Consider the following 17049-nt stretch of genomic DNA (forward strand, 5'->3'; position numbering starts at 1 on the left):
AAAAAGTGAGAAGAGGGTAAGACAATCGATAAAGATGGGGTACTCGGATAATGCTTCAACTAGGATAATCGCTTCAAGTGGAAGAACTCTCATTATGCTTCCTAATCAATGCAATGGTGAGTCGTGGAAATCACTTACATACATAGTCCCAAATCTAAGGTCAACTATGCCTAACTCCATACATGTCCCGGAGGAGAAATCAAACAATCTCAACACCTCGCACTCGCATAGAGTTGCAATGAACTCTAGAGATTCCAAGTGATAAATCTCTTCCTAAATATAGACCTAACCCTTTGGTCCAGAGGAAGGTCCCTAGCCACAATTAAGCCCTAGATACTAAGATCCCCTCAACGCTTCACTCCATTGCACGCGCAACTAGGGCCCAGCGGAGGTTCCTCCCTTAGACCACTCACTCTATTATGGCCGCAAAGAACTCAAGGAATGGAGGTAGAATCTATCACGCCGGAGGGGAAAGGGGACGCTCCCATGCCTCTCGACTCACCCTCTCCAACCTAGCTTTTGTCTAACGCTCGTGGTGTGTCACTCACTCACAAGGTTACCAACAAGAACTCTCAACCCTAGTGTCACTCTTGGGGAAATGTTCATACAAATTAGCATTTAAGGTTGGAACTCACAATAAACATCAATTTATTGAAAGCATAATAAAGAAGTTCAATGAAACGAATACATCCTAGGGTTCACAATCATCCAAGTACCCACTAGGGGTTTAGCTCTCCATGGAGCTTAATACAATCAAAGAAATCGAATGTAAAAGCAATGAATCCATAAAGAAACCCCCTCGATGGTGGTGTCGATGGTCTTGTGGAGAGTCCTCTACTTGTCGTCCAAAGATTCCTTCGTCCGGTATAAGATACGCCTCTTTCGAAGCTCCCCTACCAACCTTCTTCCTAATGGAATCACGAGGTCAGAGCCGTAGAACTTCTCCAAAACCTCGGCCAATACCCCTCGAAACGCTAGCCGAAGTCCTCTCACAAGTTGGGGAAAAGATGGAGAAAAGAATACCAAAATCGGGGCTGAAATCGGCTTTAAATAGGGCTGGAATCGGGCGACTGCACGGGCGTGTATGATGTCACACACCCTTGTGGAATTTCCACACGGGCGTGGATAATTTCCACACGCCTGTGTGGATTCTCTGTTTCTCTGATTTCCCGGCCGGGCTGCTACAGTACTATGCCGGCAATACTCCCGAATTCCATACTTTCGTTGGGGTAACGCAAACGGGCACACGTTTACGTTGTGAAGTACTTGCCTCTTCAATGATGTGCACGTTGGTGGATCTCTTGTTCTTATATGCATACATCAGAATGTTCGAGTGTGACTGCCTTTGTGCCCCTCCAAATGAATGTGCTCACTCGAATACGAGGAGGTTGGCGCACACTCTAGCATCTCACACCTGACCTATGTCTTCGCGTTTGAACCTTAGCAAGATCTCCTACAAAATAGGTGCATTATGATCCACATTGGCCTATTTCCTTCATACTCGGCCTCACAACCCTACCTGCATAAAAGTAACATAAAAACGCACATATTAATGTAAAAACCTGAGAAAAGTAGTGCTCAACAAAAGGAATGAAAGCTTCGCATTCATATCGCACAAGCACTTATCAAACCCCCCCACACTTAAGCTTTTGATTGTCCTCAAGCAAACATTAAAACATTCTGTGCATTGATGAAGAAAATATTGAAAGTGCTTGGCCTTAGGTTCACCAAGGTATACAAAGAAAGTATTCTACAAGTAAGGAAAATTTCAACACTAAATGCGAAAAAATCAATGCTCTAGCTAAAAACTTGAATCAAAATGGACAACAAACCCGAATTTCGTGTATGTGTGTGAACTCACTCAAAACAACCCAAGGTATACTCCACAAAGTTCTAAGTACAAGGGACTTATTTATCTACAAAAGTGACAAAAATTTAAAAGATGGTAGTAGCTTCACAAATCCTCTAAGGTAGCCCTTTCCAAAGCGGCCGCTAAGGTAGTTTTCACACTTTCGAGGTGGTAGCTCTTTCTACCCGAGTGGTAGCTTTCACTCATCCTATGAGATAGCTCTTTCTCTCATTAGGGCATAACTAGTATCCGACTTGTGAGAGTAGCTTCATACTTCATAGGTGGTAGCTCTTTCCAGCCAGCAAACACAAATAAACAATAAAACTATTGTGTTCCTTCTTTTCATTTTCAATTTTTTTTTTTTAGCACAAGAAAATAAACCTAACTAGTCCCTTTAACATCAAACATGAGTTTCCAATAGAGCTCAAAGAGTGAGTAGTGCACTAAGTGTAAATCGGGCAAAAATTCCTAAAAATTCAAGCAAGAACTAGAGTATGAAAACATTCAATGTTAATAATTCTCCTAGACTTAATAATACAATCATTGCAACTACGGTGAACCGCCATTGGCTATGTGAGCATATATCAATCAAGAACAATATAAAAGATGTGCGCATTATGAAACTCCCCCCCACAATTAAGTTGTACATTGTCCTCAATGTACACATGCAAGCTCACTCAAAATGTATCATTCAAAAATAGATGCGGGAGAAGCAATCAAAACAATACTCCCCTGACTCCTAGTGTTGCGTTTGATAAAGATAATTCATTGGGAGTAGTGTTCCAACAGGTTGTGAAGCTCGCACGGCCAAGTGCCAAAGCACCTTCGCCGTACCCATGACTAAGTCTCAATTTCCAAGAAGACAAGACCATCTCGACGCACTACACGAGGGATTCATTGAAGCTCAAGAAAACAAAAATAACTCGAGTGTATAAAAAGATGAAGCAATGAATACAACGCGATAATGCAAAATAACATAAACTCGGAAGGAAAAAAATCCTTTTCCGAGTGAACAAGTCTAAAAACAAGAAAAATAAGATAAAGTAAAATGCATGAAAGTAAAAAGAAAGGTCAAGTGTCAAGTCGCTCTCGGTCTCCGCAGCATGTCAAGTGGAAGCATATAGTGGTTCCTCCGTGCTGGGGTCGAGGATGGAGGTGCCGGAGGTGCTCGGAGGATCGGCGAAACGATCAAGAGTCCTCGGTTGCGTGATCTAATGATGAGGCAACGTCTCGCTCTAGGATCTGCTGTAATATGTCGAAACGCACCATGAACACTGTGTACTGAGTGTCCTCCATAACCCTAATCTCAGCAACCTCGGCTCGGACCACTCCTATAGCATTCTCGAGCCTCTCAAAGAGATCATTGGATCGAGAAGGTGAAAACATATGCGCTGGAGGTGGTTCCTCGGCCGCTGGAGGTGCCTCGGTGTCCATCGATGTGGGCTGAGGCTCGGGGGCTGGCCGAGATACTCCCAGCGCCAACACCCTCATCCTCGCCTATCTCGGGGCTGGTAGAACTAACGCAAAAACCCCTCGTCCGAACCCCGCGCACCATGCCCATCAACCGCATCATCTCTAGACCTGAGGGAGCTAGACTCGCCTTCTCGGCCCCGCTGAATCGAATCCAAGTGACCCATACCCAAAGACTAATCTCAGTAATGTAAGGACCCCGAGAAGATCACTCCCAGCCTAGTGTCATCGTCCCCTCGATGTCCGATGTAATCAGCCAAGATGTGCCCTAAGTGTATCGAGCACGCTCTACCATCGAGTACAAGTACAACAACTCCTGGCAGCTCAAGACACCAGTACTATCGCCACGGCCATTCACCAACCTACTCATGATTGCGTGCAAGTATCTGTAGGCTGGCCGGGAAAGGTACGTGGCCTTGGAAACCCCAGGCTCATACTGACCCTGACCGCATAGCATTCTGTAAGCTCTCTGCGGGGTCAAGGTTTCAGGATAATCAGTAGGTAATTGTGCGTACTCCTCAGAATCTGTGAATGCCTCCTCGTATAAACCAAGTAGTATGGAGAACTGCGTAATGCTCAAACTATGGTGGTGTCCAAACACTCTGAACTGAATGGTGCCCAAACTGTTGAATCTCGCATATGCTCTATCAAAATCAAACGAGGAGAGCACCTCCAGTGCAAACTCTCGGATAGCTGGCTCTCTAATTGTCAACAATTGCCACCAACCCCCCTCTGAAACAAGGTCCTCAATCTCCTCAGCGAACTCATCTCCCTGCTGAAGATCTTGTAATATAGTCGTATGAAGGAATCGAGTCTGTCCGAAACGGAGTCTCGATAAGCGCTCATAACAGGACTGATGTTCGGGAATAGAAAATCGCATGCCCTCGGGCTCAGAGGATGACTCACGTGGCCTCTTATCAGTTTGCTTCTTTGTCCTAGGTGCCATGATCTGCCAAATTTAAACCAAATTAGTCAAACAAGTTGATAAAACAATATCGCAGTAAATACACACGGTCGCGTGGAATTTCCGCACGCCTGCGTGGATTCACGGGCGTGAGAAACACTACGCCGTGTATCAACAATCCAAAAATACACATCAATAATATCTCTAACTCGTTTCTAAACGTAAATCATTGTTCCAATTGAAGAAACGAAGCATTGTTGACTAGATTAATCAATAGAAATCATGAATTGACGAAGAAGAGGAAGAAAATGAATTTACCGACGAGGAGAAATGAGAAAATAGAGAGCCGGGCGGAAAACTTGCTAAAATCCCACCAAACGGCGCAATGGACTCGGAGAATGTTGTGAGACCGTTTTCAAGGGAAAAATGAGTCGTGAAGAAGGAGAGAAATCATCCCCTTTTTAAAATGCAATCGCGACTTTTTGACGTTACGTGCATCCACACGCAGGCGTGTGGAAATTCCCCCACGCCCGTGTGCCTCACTTCAAAAGCTCCACGAGTGATGCACGCCTATGCGCCTCGGAAAAACTCTCAGCGACTTAAAACGATCTCCCACGGGCGTGCGGAAATTATCCACGCCCGCGTGCGCCCGACTACGGGCGCACCCACGCCCCTGTGGCTTCCCTGGTCATCTGAGAAAAATATCAAGTTGCCCGCACGCCCATGCAGAAATTACCAATGGGCGTGCGCCAGTCGCATGGTCATCCATAGGGGCAGCCGCACGCCCTTGTGCCCTCTCTGGAAGAGTTCACAGTACACACCCACGGGCGTGCGCAATTTCCACACGCCCGTGTGTTTTCTCTGGATGACTTAGAAAAACCTGCAGCCTCTGCAGAACTAGCCTGAACATGTTTACAGACTCAGAGCATGCCCTATTGTGCAGGGTATACCAGATAAAAACACAAAATAGAACTCAAACGACCAAACTTCGCCAATTCTCAACAAAACATATAATGAATTCTTTTAAAAAACCAACAATAAAATCACAGCACAAGCACTCAAAAATTGAAACACCAACACTTAACAATTTATTTATGCAAACAAACTAAACTAAAAGTACGAAAATAAATAGTAAACACTTGGGTTGCCTCCCAAGAAGCGCTTGTTTAACGTCACTAAGCTTGACATATCTTTCTTACCTCACGGGGGTTCATGAATGAAGGTTGCCCTCTTACCCATAACTTGAAAGCATGATGAGCAAAGTCTCTTGAGGGTAGAGGGTGTACTATCGGGCGGCGGACCACCTAGCAATTGTTCGTCCAACTCCCTTGGCTCATGTACGTCTCCCACAGTCTTGGGGCATTTTTGGTGGCGTCTTCGAGCCCTCTTCATTTTCCGGAGCACCTTCTTTAAGATTCCCGGGGTAGATGTTTCCTCTCCAGTCGAACCAAGTATCATTACTTCTTCATTGCTCTCCCCTTGGTCGAACAAACCTTCATACGGATCCGGGTTGAACATTTCATGTATATATTCATCAACAATCTCATCAGTAGTGTCTAGAAAATACAAAGTGTCATCAAAATCGAGAGAATGCCGCATGGCTTCAGCAAGGCGGTAAGTGAGCTTATCGTCTCCGACTCTCAATGTAAGCTCTCCGCCGTCCATGTCAATCAATGCTTTGGAAGTCCGCAAGAACGGTCTCCCAAGTATCAAGGGTACATCTGCATCCTCATCAACATCTAGCACTACAAAGTCAACCAGGAAAATATACTTGTCCACCTTCACAAGCACGTCTTCAATGATGCCTCTCGGATGTCGTATCTTTCGGTCCGCCAATTGTAAAGTCATCCGAGTAGGCCTAGGCTCACCCAAGCCTAGCTTTTGGATGAAAGTATATGGCATGATGTTGATACTTGCCCCTGAATCTGCCAATGCCATTTCCTCGCCTAAGTTGCCGATGTTACACAGAATAATAAAGCTTCCCGGGTCTTTCTTCTTGTTCGGTATGTTCTTTTGCAACACCGCCGAGCATGAAGCATCAAGCACCACTGAAGCACTCTCCTCCAATTTCCTCTTGTTGGTCAATAGGTCTTTCAGGAACTTCGCATAATTAGGCATTTGAGCCAAGGCCTCAACAAAAGGAATGTTGATGTGGAGTTGCTTGAACAAACTCAGGAACTTCTTATACTGGTCATCCCCTTGGTCATTCTTTAATCTAGAGGGATAAGGGATTCTTGGCTTGAAAGATGGGGGTGCCAACTCTTTCTCTTTGTTTGTTCCCTTCTAAACCTCTACGACTTCGGGTACGTGTTCTTTCGGCTTTTCACTCGGAAGCCGCCCTTCAACCTCACGACCGCTTCTCAAAGTGATCGCCTTCACATGTTCTCTCGGGTTGGTTTCCGTGTTGCTTGGTAAACTTCCATGTGGCCTTTCGGAAAGAGATTTCACAATTTGACCCACTTGATTTTCAAGGTTGTGCAAGGAGGCGGTGTGATTGCGAAGTGTAGCCTCGACTGATTCAAACCTTGTATTTGCCGATTGAACAAATCTAGCCAAGTGCTTCTCCAAATCCGTCATTCGGGTTTCCAAACCTGAAATTCTGTTTTCCACTTGAGGGGCTTGTTGTTGTTGTTGGAACCCCGATGGCCCCATGGTCTTCTGTGGTCCTTGATTACTCCATGAAAAGTTGGGATGATTCTTGCAACCTGAATAATAGGTGTTGTTGTATGGATTCCCTTGAGGTCTCATTCCATTACCTACAAAGTCAACATTCTCAACTGAAGAAACATCACCAATAACAATTGGGCAATCGGAGGGAGCATGTTCTCCACCACAACCGGTGCAATTGGTCACAACCTCCACTCTATTCGAAGCTATAAGATCTAGCTTATTACTCAAACTCTCCACTTGGGCCGCCAATGAAGTTATCGCATCAATTTCATGGACACCGGCCACCTTTTTCTTCTCTCTAGCGTTCTACTGGTAGCTATTTAACCCCATTTTCTCAATCAATTAACGAGCCTCATCGGGGGTCTTGCTACCTAAGGTACCTCCTGCCGCCGCATCAAAGAGTTGCCTTGTACTCGGGTTCAAACCATTGTAGAAGATTTGAACAATCATCCACTCCAGGAATCCGTGTTGCAGACACTTGCGCAGGAGTTCCTTGAACCTTTCCCATGTCTCAAATAGAGACTCCAATTCAAACTGCATAAAGGATGAGATCTCATTCCTAAGCTTTGCTGATTTTCCGGGAGGGAAATAACGGGCTAGAAAAGCTTCTACCATCTCCTCCCATGTAGTGATTGATGCCCTAGGTAATGAGTGTAACCACTGCTTTGCTTTCCCCTTTAAGGAAAATGGGAAGGCTCTCAATTTGATGACATCATCCGTCACACCATTTATCTTCAGCATGTCACACACCTCAAGGAAGCTCTCTATGTGACTATTTGGATCCTCATCGGCCAAACCGTTGAATTGTGCGCACTGCTGCAGCATATGGATGAATGCCGGCTTTAGCTCGAAATTCTGAGCCGTAATTGGGGGACACACAATACTCGATTGTGTCCCCAACACTGAAGGTCTGGCATAATCAGATAGTGTCCGTTGTTGCACATTTTGTTCTGCCATGTTGTCAGATCCTTCTACTTCCAAATCAGCTGGATTAAGCTGTTCTTGTATAGGTTCTTTCCCTTTCCTTCGAAGTGTACGTTCAAGCTCAAGGTCTACTTCAATAAATATTGATGGATTTCCTCGGGTCATAACGTGGAGCTGCACCAAAAGTAAAGAAAAAGAAAATCAGAATGATGATAGAATAAGAAGATATGAAATAGAATGTGTAGTGGAATAGCTAAGAAAACAAAGTGCAAAGTATCTCTAAATGCCTAGCTCCCCGGCAATGGCGCCAAAAACATGATAAGTACCCCTTGCTTATATCCCGCAAGTGCACGGGCTTGTCGAAGTAATAATCCCGGGTGAGCGGGGTCGAATCCATAGGGAGTAGGGAGTGAAAATACTTAATTTGATTCTTAGCTATGTGGAAGATCGATTGTGATAGGTGTGAAATTGATTCAATTCTCAATAATAAAATCAACAAGTGAAAGAGCAAAAGTGAGAAGAGGGTAAGACAATCGATAAAGATGGGGTACTCGGATAATGCTTCAACTAGGATAATCGCTTCAAGTGCAAGAACTCTCTATTATGCTTCCTAATCAATGCAATGGTGAGTCGTGGAAATCCTTACATACATAGTCCCAAATCTAAGGTCAACTATGCCTAACTCCATACATGTCCCGGAGGAGAAATCGAACAATCTCAACACCTCGCACTCGCATAGAGTTGCAATGAACTCTAGAGATTCCAAGTGATAAATCTCTTCCTAAATATAGACCTAACCCTTTGGTCCAGGCGGAAGGTCCCTAGCCACAATTAAGCCCTAGATACTAAGATCCTCTCAACGCTTCACTCCATTGCACGCGCAACTAGGCCCCAGCGGAGGTTCATCCCTTAGACCACTCACTCTATTATGGCCGCAAAGAACTCAAGGAACGGAGGTAGAATCTATCACGCCGGAGGGGAAAGGGGATGCTCCTGTACATCTCGACTCACCCTCTCAACCCTCTCCAACATAGCTTTGTCAAACACTCATGGTGTGTCACTCACTCACAAGGTTACCAACAAGAACTCTCAACCCTAGTGTCACTTTAGGGGAAATGTTTATACAATCAAGCATTCAAGGTTGGAACTCACAATAAACATTAATTTATTGAAAGCATAATAAAGAAGTTCAATGAAACGAATACATCCTAGGGTTCACAATCATCCAAGTACCCACTAGGGGTTTAGCTCTCCATGGAGCTTAATACAATTAAAGAAATCGAATGTAAAAGCAATGAATCCATAAAGAAACCCCCTCGATAGTCCTGTCGATGGTCTTGTGGAGAGTCCTCTACTCGTCATCCAAAGATTCCTTCATCCGATATAGGATATGCCTCGATCGAAGCTCCCCTACCAACCTTCTTCCTAATGGAATCACGATGTCAGAGCCGTAGAACTTCTCCAAAACCTTGGCCAATATCCCTCGAAACCCTAGCCGAAGTCCTCTCACAAGTTGGGGAAAAGATGGAGAAAAGAATACCAAAATTGGGGCTGAAATCAGCTTTAAATAGGGCTGTAATCAGGCAACTGCACGGGCGTGTATGATGTCACACGCCCCTGTGGAATTTCCACACGGGCGTGGATAATTTCCACACGCCCTTTGTGCCCCTCCAAATGAATGTGCTCACTCGAATACGAGGAGGTTGGCGCACAATCTAGCATCTCACACCTGACCTATCTGTTCGCGTTTGAACCTTAGCAAGATCTCCTCCAAAATAGGTGCATTATGATCCACATTGGCCTATTTCCTTCATACTTGGCCTCACAACCCTACCTGCATAAAAGTAACATAAAAACGCACATATTAATGTAAAAACCTGAGAAAAGTAATGCTCAATATAAGGAATGAATGCTTCGCATTCATATTGCACAAGCACTTATCAACGGACATGTTGGTAGTGATCTTATTCTATATGCACAAGTCAGAATGCTTTAATGTGACTGCCCTTGTTCCCATCTTAATAGTTGTGCTAACTCGAGTACAAGGAGGTTGGTACACATTTCTGCACCTGGAACCCGACCTTTGAGTTCACGTTTGAAACTTAGTAAGATTTGCTTCAAATTAGTGCATTATGACCCACATTGGCTTCTTTCTCTCATAATTCGGCCTCACAGCCCTACCTGCATGAAAGTAACATAAATACACCTATATTAGCGTTAAAACCTGAGAAAAGTAATGCTCAACACAAGGAAAAAATGGTTCGCATTCTTATCGTACAAGCACTTATCAATAATGGTCTTGTGGAGAAGCCTCTACTCATCCAAGGGTCTTTTTGTCTGGCCTAGGATACACCTCGTCAGATCGGTGCCAACGAAAGCTCTCCCACTAACCTTCTTCCAAATGGAATGCAATATCAGAGTCATAGAATCTCTCCCATTCCCTAGCCAATACCTCTAAAAACCCTAGCCGCCGCCCTCTCTCAAGTTGGGGAAAAAAAGAAGAAAAGAATTCTGAAATCGGGGCTGAAATCGGCCTTAAATATGGCTGGAATCGGGAATTCACACGCCCTTGTAGATTCACCGCACGGGCCTGTGGAATTAACGCATGGGCATGTGGAATTTCCACACACCCATGTGGATTCTCTGGAAATCGCTTTGCTTCTTCAATAAATGGCTACATTGGTGGAGATCTTGCTATACACGCACAAGCCATAATACTTGAATTTGACTGCCTTTGTGCCCTTCAAAATTATTGTACTAACTTGAATACAAGGAGGTTGGCACACATTCTCACATCTTGAACCCGACTTATGTCCTTGCGTTTGATCCTTCTCAAGATTTTCTCCAAATGATGCATTCACGATCTACATTTGCTTCTTTTTCTAACATTTGGCTTCACAACCCTATATGCATGAAAGTAACATAAATGCACACATATTAGCGCTAAAACCTGATAAAAGTAATGCTCACCATAAGGAAAGAACACTTCACATTATTATCACACAAGCACTTATCAGTCTTCATCTTGAGACCCATCAAATTGGCACATTTGCTATACCATCTGTATAAAGTTTGGTTTCGACTCAAAATTGTTCGCCGTAATAAGAGGATGAACAATGCTAGACCCACTCCTTCCAAGTTTGGTTTGGCAAAATCTGATATGATTTGTTGCTGATTCTTAGCCATTTCTTCCCCTTGATTTACCTCAATAATAACTTCTACAGACCCAGATTCATTTATGTTTACTTGCCTCAACCACCTTCAAAAATTTCTTTTAACTTAATGATCGGGGATTACCAATGGATTGATGTACTCCCTTGGGTCATACAATTGTTTCTTCACAGAATAAATTGAGTCAAAATCAGCTCATGATTCAAAATTAATATAAGAAAAGAAAAGATAAGATGAATTATCAAACAAATGAAAAGATATATTCATAAATATGAACAATATGAACAAACTAGATCATTAGAATCCTAATTTTCCAAACATTGCAAGTCTCCAGCAACGGTGACAAAAATTTGATGTACTCTCCGCAAGTGCATAGATCGTTACCAGTAATAAAGTAGTACCCGACAAGGGGGTAGGGTTGTTGAACTTCATAGATTGGACTTCTAATACTAGTGGATCCTCTAATGTCTAGTCAAACTAAAAAGGGTGATAAAGGATTTAACTACTAACAAGATTAAAAGTAAAGGGGTAGAAGAACCAAGTAGACTAGGGTTGAGTTTTGATAACAAGAGAGCAATGCCCTGAGATAATTCTTATGTGCTCAACATACTGACTTGCGTCTAATGCCTACCAAAGTGCATTCTAAAATCCTTGTGGGTGCTCAAAAGCTTTGTTGTATCTACAGCTATCAGCTACGCCAAGTGCTGAAGTGTACGGGCTACATACACTCCAAGTTTTGCAACTACACTAGGTAATCACAACTACGGTAACCCACACACGCCAAGTTTTGCACTAGCATCTATACAAATGAAGCACGCCAAGTTATGCAACACATAAATTACACAAGAAAACAATAGAACTCCATAGGCATTAGAACTCAAGTAGCTAAAGTATGAGAGATAACATAGTTCACAATCTCGGGGGCACTGTGAAACAGTTAGCCCCTCATGAATTCATACAAATGAGAGAAAAAGACAAACATAAGGAAAAGAGACTCCACTTCTCCGGTGTCTCTAACTCAATCCTGGCATCCTTAGCTTGAGTGCTGATAGTTGATCATTGTTCTTTTTAGAGCTATATTGCTGGAGAAGAAGACTCTCAAACCCGAAATTATAAAAAACCTTAGATTAGGGAGGTAAAAAGGAACTTTTGGGCTTAATACAGTCTAATCATGGTCATGCTCTGCCCGTGTCCACGTTGAGCATGGCCCAACAAGGAGCATGCTGACTGTGCTTCCGCTATAAACATATGGGGCTCCAATTTAGAGAAAATCATAGGGAGAGAGCATGGTCATACTCTGCCCATGCTCAGCTTAAGTATGCCCATGCTTTACCCATGCTAAGCTTGAGCATACCCATGAAAGGAGTACACAGACCATGCTTCCTCTAAAAGCATACGCAACTAATATCCCGAGATAATCATGGGATGATAGGAACCAAGTGCTTCGCCTGTGCTTCCGCTGAGGAGCAGGGGTGTCACCATCTATATAAAACCATGGGGAGATGCACGCCAGCGCTCTGCCTGTGCTTACATTGGTGATAAGTGCTTGTGCGATATGAATGCGAAGTGTTCATTCCTTATGTTGAACATTACTTTTCTCAGGTTTTTACACTGATATGTGTGTTTTTATGTTACTTTTATGCAGGTAGGGTTGTGAGGCCGAGTATGAAGGAAATAGGCCAATGTGGATCATAATGCACCTATTTTGGAGGATATCTTGCTAAGGTTCAAACGCGAAGACATAGGTCAGGTGTGAGATGCTAGAGTGTGTGCCAACCTCCTCGTATTCGAGTGAGCACATTCATTTGGAGGGGCACAAAGGCAGTTACACTCGAGCATTCCGATTTATACACATAAGAACGAGAGCTCCACCAACATGTATATCATTGAAGAAGCAAGTGATTCACGACGTAAACGTGTGCCCGTTTGCGTTACCCTGATGAAAATATGGAATTGGGAAGTTATTCAGGGTGAAGAATGTAGCAGAGCACTGTAGCATGTACTGTACCAGTACTGTCGACAGCCGGCCGAGAAATCAGAGAAACAGAGAATCCACACAGGCGTGTGGAAATTATCCACGGCCGTGTGGAAATTCCGCACGGGCGCTTGTACCATCCACGCCCGTGGAGTCGCCCGTTCCAGCCCAATTTAAAGCTGATTTATCCCCGATTTTGGTATTCTTTTCTCCATCTTCTCCCCAACTTGAGAGAGGGCTTCGGCTAGGTTTTTGAGGGGTATTAGCTAGGGTTTTGGAGAGGTTCTATGGCTCCGACATCGCGCATTATTTGGAAGAAGGTTATTCGGAGAGCTTTCGTCGGCATCGATCCGGCGAGGTGTATCCTAGGCCGGACAAAGGATCCCTTGCGACGAGTAGAGGACTCTCCACAAGACCATCAACACGACCATCGAGGGGTTTATTTATGGATTCATTGCTTTTACATTTGATTTCTTTGATTGTACTTAGCGCCATGGAGAGCTAAACCCCTAGTGTGTATTTGGCTGATTGTGAACCCTAGGATGTATTCGTTTCATTGAACTTGTTTATTATGCTTTCAATAAATTGATGTTTATTGTGAGTTCCAACCTTAAATGCTTGATTATATGAACATTTCCCCTAGAGTGACACTAGGGTTGAGAGTTCTTGTTGGTAACCTTGTGAGTGAGTGACACACCACAAGCGTTAGACAAAGATAGGTTGGAGAGGGTTGAGAGGATGAGTCGAGAGATACAGGAGCGTCCCCTTTCCCCTCCGACGTGATAGATTCTACCTCCGTTCCTCGAGTTCTCTGTGGCCATAATAAAGTGAATGGTCTAAGGGATGAATCTCCGCTGTGGCTTAGTTGCGCATGCAACGGAGTGAAACGTTGAGGGGATCTTAGTATCTAGGGCTTAATTGTTGTTAGGGACCTTCCTCCTGGACCAAAGGGTTAGGTCTATAATTAGGAAGAGATTTATCACCTGGAATCCCTAGAGCTCTTTGCAACTTTATTCGAGTGTGAGGTTGAGAGGTTATTTAATCTCTCTTCTGGGACATGAATAGAGTTAGGCATAGTTGACCTTAGATTTGGGACTATGTATATAAGGATTTCCACGACTCACCATTGCATTGATTAGGAAGCATAATAGAGAGTTCTTGCACTTGAAGCGTTTATCCTTGGTGAAGCATCATCTGAGTACCCCATCTTTATCGATTGCCTTACCTCCTCCTTACTTTTCCTCTCTTACTTGTTGCTTTTAATTGTTGAGAATTGAATCATTATCACACTCATTATCATTGATCTTTCACATAGCTAAGAATTGAATTAAGTATTTTTATTCCCTACTCCCTGTGGATTCGATACCCGCTCATCCGGGATTATTACTTCGACAAACCCGTGCACTTGCGGGATATACGCAAGGGGACCTTGTCAAGTTTTTGGCGCCGTTGCCGGGGAGCTAAGCGTTTAGAGATACTTTGCAGTTTGTTTTCTTAGCTATTTCACCACACATTCTAATTCATATCTTCTTATTCTATCTTCGTTCTGATTGTCTTTTTCTTTCTTTTTGGTGCAGCTCCAAGTTATGACCCGAGGTAATCCATCAATATTGATTGAAGGAGACCCTGAGCTTGAATGTACACTTAGAAGAAAAGGGAAAGAACCTGTGCAAGAACATCATAATCCAGCTGATTTGGAAGTAGAAGGATCTAAAAACATGGCAGAACAAAATGAGCAACAACGAACACTATCCGATTATGCCAAACCTTCAGTGTTGCGGACACAATAGAGTATTGTGCGTCCCCCAATTACAACTCAGAACTTCGAGCTAAAGCCGACATTCATCCATATGCTGCAGTAGTCCGCACAATTCAACGGTTTGGCCGATGAGGATCCAAACAGTCACATAGAGAGATTCCTCGAAGTGTGCGACATGCTGAAGATAAATGGTGTGATGGATGATGGCATAAAATGGAGAGCCTTCCCATTTTCCTTAAAAGGGAGAGCAAAGCAGTGGCTACACTCATTACCTAGAGCATCAATCACTACATGGGAGGGGATGGTAGAAGCTTTTCTAGCACATTATTTCCCTCCCGGAAAATTAGCAAAGCTTAGGAATGAGATCTCATCCTTTGTGCAGTTGGAATTGGAGTCTCTATTTGAGACATGGGAAAGGTTCAAGGAACTCCTGTGAAAGTGTCCGCAATATGGATTCCCGGAGTGGATGATTGTTCAAACTTTCTACAATGGTTTGAACTCGAGTACAAGGCAACTCTTGGATGCGGCGGCACGAGGTACCTTAGGTAGCAAGACCCCCGATGAGGCTCATCAATTGATTGACGAAATGGGGTTAAATAGCTACCAGTGGAACGCTAGGGAGAAGAAAAAGGTGGCCGGTCTCCATGAAATTGATGCGGTGACTTCATTGGTGGCCCAAGTGGAGAGTTTGAGTAAGAAGCTAGATCTTATAGCTTCGAATAGAGTTGCGGCCATGACCAATTGCACCGGTTGTGGTGGAGGACATGCTCCCTCCGATTGCCCAATCATCATTGGTGATGTATCTTCAGTTGAGAACGTTGACTTTGTAGGTAATGGCATGAGACCTCAAGGGAATCCATACAGCAACACCTACAATTCAGGTTGGAAGAATCATCCCAATTTTTCATTGAGTAATCAAGGACCACAGAAGACCATGGGGCGATTGGGTTTCCAACAACAACAACAAGCCCCTCAAGTGGAAAACAGAATTTCAGGCTTGGAAACCCGAATGACGGATTTGGAGAAGCACTTGGCTAGATTTGTTCAATCGGCAAATACATGGTTTGAATCAGTCGAGGCTACAGTTCGCAATCACACCGCCTCCTTGCACAACCTTAAAAATCAGGTGGGGCAAATTGTGAAGTCTCTCTCCGAAAGGCCACATGGAAGTTTACCAAGCAACATGGAAACCAATCCTAGAGAACATGTGAAGGTGATCACTTTGAGAAGTGGTCGTGAGGTTGAAGGGAGGCTTCCAAGTGAAAAGCCGAAAGAACATGCACCCGAGGTTGTAGAGGTTGAGGAGGGAGTAAACAAAGAGAAAGAGGTGCACCCCCACCATTCAAGCCAAGAATCCCTTACCCATCTAGATTGAAGAATGACCAAGGGAATGAACAGTATAAGAAGTTCCTGAGTCTGTTCAAGCAACTCCACATCAATATTCCTTTTGTAGAGGCATTGGCTCAAATGCCTAAGTACGTGAAGTTCCTGAAAGACCTATTGACCAACAATAGGAAATTGGAGGAGAGTGCTTCAGTGGTGCTAGATGCTTCATGCTCGGCGGTGTTGCAAAAGAACATGCCGAACAAGAAGAAAGACCCGGGAAGCTTCATCATTCCATATAACATCGGCAACTTAGGTGAGGAAATGGCATTGGCGGATTCAGGGGCAAGCGTCAACGTTATGCCATATACTTTCTTCCAAAAGCTAGGATTAGGAGAGCCTAGGCCTACTCGGATGACTTTACAACTGGCGGACCAAACGGTACGACATCCAAGAGGCATCATTGAAGACGTGCTTGTCAAGGTGGACAAGTACATTTTTCCGGTTGACTTTGTAGTGCTAGATGTCGATGAGGATGCGGATGTACCCTTGATACTTGGGAGACCGTTCTTGCGGACTTCCAAAGCATTGATTGACATGGACGGCGGAGAGCTCACATTGAGAGTTGGAGATGACAAGCTCACATACCGCCATGCTGAAACCATGCGGCATTCTCTTGATTTCGATGACACTTTATACTTTCTAGACACTACTGATGAGCTTGTTGATCAATATGTGCAGGAAATGTTCAACCCGGATCCCTATGAAGGTTTGTTCGACCAAGAGGAGAGCAATGAAGAAGTAATGATGGTTGGTTCGACTGGAGAAGAAACATCTACCCCGGGGATCTTGAAGATGGTGCTCCAAAAAATTAAGAGGGTTCGGAGACGCCACCGAAAACGTTCCAAGATTGTTGGAGACGTACATGAGCCAAGCAAGTTGGACGAACCATTGCTAGGTGGTCCAAAGCCCGAGAGTACACCCTCTACCCTCAAGAAACTTTG

General features: G+C 44.1%; 2 non-coding genes across 2 annotated transcripts; one reads left to right on the forward strand and one right to left on the reverse strand.

The window, feature by feature from the left end:
* Positions 1-7353: 7353 nt before the first annotated feature.
* LOC120254895 lies at positions 7354-7460 on the forward strand. The gene has a single exon (XR_005534798.1). It is a non-coding gene; the product is annotated as a small nucleolar RNA R71 (small nucleolar RNA).
* A 7611-nt stretch (positions 7461-15071) lies between these two features.
* On the reverse strand, positions 15072-15178 carry LOC120254894. The gene has a single exon (XR_005534797.1). It is a non-coding gene; the product is annotated as a small nucleolar RNA R71 (small nucleolar RNA).
* Between the last annotated feature and the right edge of the window lie 1871 nt (positions 15179-17049).

This window comes from Dioscorea cayenensis, unplaced genomic scaffold (genome assembly GCF_009730915.1).
Source record: "Dioscorea cayenensis subsp. rotundata cultivar TDr96_F1 unplaced genomic scaffold, TDr96_F1_v2_PseudoChromosome.rev07_lg8_w22 25.fasta BLBR01000693.1, whole genome shotgun sequence".
In the NCBI taxonomy this organism is placed as follows: domain Eukaryota; kingdom Viridiplantae; phylum Streptophyta; class Magnoliopsida; order Dioscoreales; family Dioscoreaceae; genus Dioscorea; species Dioscorea cayenensis.